General features: G+C 37.8%; 1 protein-coding gene across 1 annotated transcript in view; it reads right to left on the bottom strand.

Moving 5' to 3' along the window:
* LOC101846250 (retinal guanylyl cyclase 2) overlaps positions 1 to 4,735 on the bottom strand; it is a 58,107-nt gene that overhangs the window by 51,081 nt on the left and 2,291 nt on the right. Inside the window, exon 2 of the mRNA XM_005108903.3 lies at positions 2,323 to 2,561. The gene's annotated coding sequence lies outside the window, so the exon portion shown is untranslated. The remainder of the gene's footprint in view (positions 1 to 2,322; positions 2,562 to 4,735) is intronic.

The raw sequence follows: 4,735 nt of genomic DNA, 5'->3' as shown, positions 1-4,735 counted from the left end.
ATAGATAGATAGATAGATAGATAGATAGATAGATAGATAGATAGATAGATAGATAGATAGACAGATAGATATATAGATAGATAGATAGATAGGAGAGAAATCAAAGAAAGGTCCAAATAACATTTGAAATAATGTAATGTAATCACATAATGCAATATGTGTACACCGAGCCGGTGAAATAAGATGCTTGTCAATATATTTTTGGGCATTACTATGAAGTTATTGGTATTATCTTTAAAAGATTGTTCATTTTTCCTGTATTCGATGCATCATCATCCGGTGCCTTGCCGACTGGCGTGGGCGATCATGGACCTCCACTTCACTCTGTCTTGCGTCAGCAATGGTGTATGTTGTTCTTGCTGCTTCTATAGTCATGTTGTCATCTTGTCCAGTATCTTTTCCCTCTGTCTGCCCCTGCCTCTCTTTCCATCAAACTTGCCTGTTGTTAAAATATTCTCCAATGCTTCTTTCCGCATTGTGTGTCCGAAGAAATTTGCATGTCGCTTTCTTACATTCGTCATAAGCTGTCTTCTACAATTTGGTTCAACCAAGACTTTTTTCTTTTGTTTTTCTAGCTGTCCATGGGATACGTAGCATGCGTCTTATGAACCACAACTCTGTAGCCACATTTTCGATGCATAACATAGCCATAAACCCAGATAAATATTTTCGATCCAAGGAGGTGCCGGTTTTTTTGTTTTCCTTCTTTTAACGAGCGTATGATTTCATCACGATGCCTCACTCAATCCAAGCAGTGTCATTTCTTTCTCCATAAGAAAGCGTGTTTTTAAAAAAATAAATTAATACTGCTTTGTTCGTCCTCATCCGGCCTAGTGTTTTGGTCTAGTAGAGCACTTTCGGTTCTGTTTGGTATAACGGCGAAATAGATACCTCAAATTGTGGTATTATGTTATCAGAAAAGCATTCTTGCTTTCTCCTTGAGAGACCACCCACACTGTCTGTAACACTTTTTCTGTTTTTTCTTTCTTTTTTCTGGAAGGAAGGGGTGTTATGAATGTGAGGTTGTTGTTTTTTTTACCCCACGGACACAAGTTCGATTATTTAGAAGGTGGACTTCAACCCTGCTTGTTAACCCTATCCGTACGTCGTGTTTTACTATCATATCTATACGACGTTGAGAACTCTGTAAAATCACTTTCCAAAGAGAATTAATTTACTCGTTAATCCGATCCGTACGCTTTGCAGAGCAGTCGGTAAAAATGATTTTTGAGAAATACTGAAAGTTTCAAAGAGATCTTCGTACTAAAAGTATTCTTAAATGTGAAAAACACAACTCCGGGAGTACAAAATGACCCCAGGGCGTACGGATAGGGTTGAAACGTCAAATCTGCGCTGAAAATAAATCAGCATTCTATGGTCCAGCAGAAAGACAAGATAAAAACTCTCCCCACCACGGGATTCGAACTCAGATCTGAGGCATGCAAGGGGCGAAGGGCCAAACTGCTACACTCCAGTCACTGATTTCTACACTGTGTGGAACAAAGGCGTTCAATTCTAGCCTTTTAAAAAAGTAAACGTTTTACAGCACTTGCAACACAGATAGGTCATTATTTTATAAGTGTCGAAGATGAAAGGTGTAACTAAGAGGGTAACATACAAAAAAAAATAGGAGGAGAGATAAGGACAACACTTTTTTGATAGGAGAGAAGGAACAATTAAACCACACCAGAGCACCTGCCAACCACCCAAGAGAACCCATATCCGTTAATGAGCTGCACTCACATGGGAAATCCCTCTGATCAATAATAACAACAATAACAAAAAATGACAGCAACAGCAAGTGGAAAAAATAACAGCAACAGGAAAAATAAACAGCAAAAATACAAAGAACAGCAAGAGCAACAACAGAAACATAGCAGTATCGTCAGAAATGGCAATAACCAACGGGGAAGATAACAGTAGTAAAATAAAAACAGCAGTAGCATCAACCGTAGCAACAGCAACAAGGGAGGCGGTGGCCCTGGCGAAGGGCACACTCTTCGGGGCTCCGAACATTTCGAACGGATAGGCTACCACACACACACACACAGCAACAGCAAAAACAGCAACAGAAAGAGCAGTAGCAGCAGCATCAACAGCAATAAGAAACAGGACAAACAACAGTAATACAATAGCAACAGCAATAACAGCAATGCAAATAACAGTAGCAGCAGCATCAGTAGCATCAGCAACAACAACAGCAACAACAGCAACAGCAACAGCAACAACAGCAACAGCAGCGAAACATAAAAAGCAGCAACTGCAGCAAAAGAAACATCAAAAGCAATAATTGGCAACCACTGGACATACACTATTACCTACCTCGTATACGAGACCTTCGATAATATCCGATCAAGTTCGAATGTAAGAAGTATTCCGCAGAATGTCATGTTCACCGCCAAGATATCAGATACTTTTTATGAGCAGAAGTATCAGAAAAGGAATCACAGCTGTTTGGAATCTTCCAAGTTCTCCATAATATTCTCCTTCGCAGACTTCACGTCGAAGGCAGCATTTCTAAAACGTATCTCTAAATTATTATATTTCTAGTATTTACTGTTCTGTTGAGAGAAATAGAAAGTTATAACCATTTCACTGTTGTCTTATGACTCTTTTTGTAATATATCTCGCCGCCCGAGTACAACAACCTTGTATCCCACAAAAACAAAATGTTAGAGGAGAAGGAAAAAACTTTCCCAATTCTTCTAACAAAATTTGTTAAAAATTTAAGTCTGAATGTTTCACTGGCGAAGTTTATTGAGCTAAATGTCTAAATACTTGGCACAAAATCCGTAGCGTTACATTTAGTAAAAAACAAAACAACCCCAACTAAAAAGGTGTTTTTTGAGAGAGTGTGGGCTACAGGGTTGTTGTACTCAGGCGATAATCGTGACTTTTTTTGCAGGGTGTCGGGAAAAAGTGGACCCACTTAAAGGTAAAAAACTTAAAGGTGAAAAATTTAAAGGTAAAAAACTTAAAGGTAAAAAACTTAAAGGTAAAAAACTTAGTTATGTCCACACTAATTTCCACAAAAATTCAAACAAATAAAATTCAACCATGAGGGCGTCAGGTTTGTAAGTATGAAGGAAAATCAATTAAAGTATTTCAGCAATATCAATTTTTTTTTAAATTCAACTAACTCGGGGTATAATGCAACGTTTTACTTCTTATAAGCGTTCAGATACAGGAGCGTAATCGGCCCCGTTCTGGTTTTAGGTCAAGAACGGTAAAAGCACAGCAGTCATCTCAGATAGATTATATCTAAACGTGCCGAGAAAGTTTTGTAGACGTTTCAAGAGAAATGTGTTATGTTGTACCGGCCTGTTTCCAATGGGGATAGGACCACAAACCACACATCCAGAAGTTTCCTGGTATGTTTGCAAGAAAGGTTTGGGGAACGCTTTATAAACCGAAAATGTATAAATTGAGTGGTTACCACATTTCCCCCAACTTGAACCCCTTCAATAATTATCTTTGAGTTGTTTTGTTTGGGTTTTTTTGACCGACAGAGGATACGGAAACAACCCGCAACCAATCGAACAGTTTTAGTTTTTTGTAAGAGTTTTACGGCACTTGCAACTCAATACGGCCATATAAGTGCCGAAAATTAGAGTTGTTACAAGAGAGTAACAATCATATTAAAATAGAAGGAGGGGAGATAAGGACGATAGATGTTTGATAGGAAAGAAGGAGCAAATCCCACTAGAGCACCCGCCAACCACCCACAGTTAAAAATCAATGTTGAACAGGACGTCCAAAGAATCGAACCAGAAACAGTAGCGTATTGGAGCTTGTCTATATAGAAAGACTTGCTGGGTCCCCTTGCTATGAAAGGAATGATAGGTGCATTAACATCAACTGAATTTGACAAAGGAGTCCAGAAAAAGCGATGATGGGCATCAAACGGAAGAATCACAGTCGAATTTAGCACCAAGTTAAAAAAGAAAACATGAGGCTATATTTATACGGGTCGCTCACTTAAAATAGTGCTCAGTATTAAGCGACAATGCGCGATAGTATCGAACGGAAGTAGAATCTACGACTTGAAATAAACAAACCTGTCAGATTTTGTAAAATTACAGAGACAGAAGCGTAGGCCTACAAAAGCGATCGGCGAAATAAAGAAATTTAGCTTTTGCAGCAAAACTGTCTCAAAACTGAAAAAAACGAAGGGCGTCATGATCTGGAGAATATTGAAAAGAATCTTTTGGCTAAAACCGCATGTCGATCGATGCAGCCATTAAAAAGCCTTTTGGATAGCAAAATTCGGCCACCACAAATGGATAATAAAAGTGGTCCATACCTTGAGATTTATACAGCGAACACCTTCCTTGAGTTTATTTAATAATATCAATTTTGTATTAATTTGTTCCCCAATGCGCAAATAGTGGCTTTTTGAAATTATGATTGATTTTAAAACTTAGCTAAGTTTTCCATTTCAGTCAATTCTGGTTGAAATTCTTTACTACATGATATTTTTCAAACAAATAGATATTTTTTTCGCATATTGACAAATGTAACGTCCTCATGGTTGAATGTTATTTCTGCGAAGTTTTATTAAAACTGGTTCAAAGATGAATGGGTTATTTCCGTTTTAGTGGGTCGTCTTTTTAAAATACATTTTTATAATTTCAAAATATCTAGTCGGGGTTTTGTTGTTGTTTTTATTGGGTTGGGTTGTTTTTTTTGTCTCTGATATTATGTTTTGTTATAACGCTTTTATTAAGGGGGGGGG

Source organism: Aplysia californica, unplaced genomic scaffold (assembly GCF_000002075.1).
Source record: "Aplysia californica isolate F4 #8 unplaced genomic scaffold, AplCal3.0 scaffold00732, whole genome shotgun sequence".
NCBI classification, from domain to species: domain Eukaryota; kingdom Metazoa; phylum Mollusca; class Gastropoda; order Aplysiida; family Aplysiidae; genus Aplysia; species Aplysia californica.
Note: the sequence above shows the minus strand (reverse complement) of the source record. Positions and strands in the feature narration are given on the sequence as shown.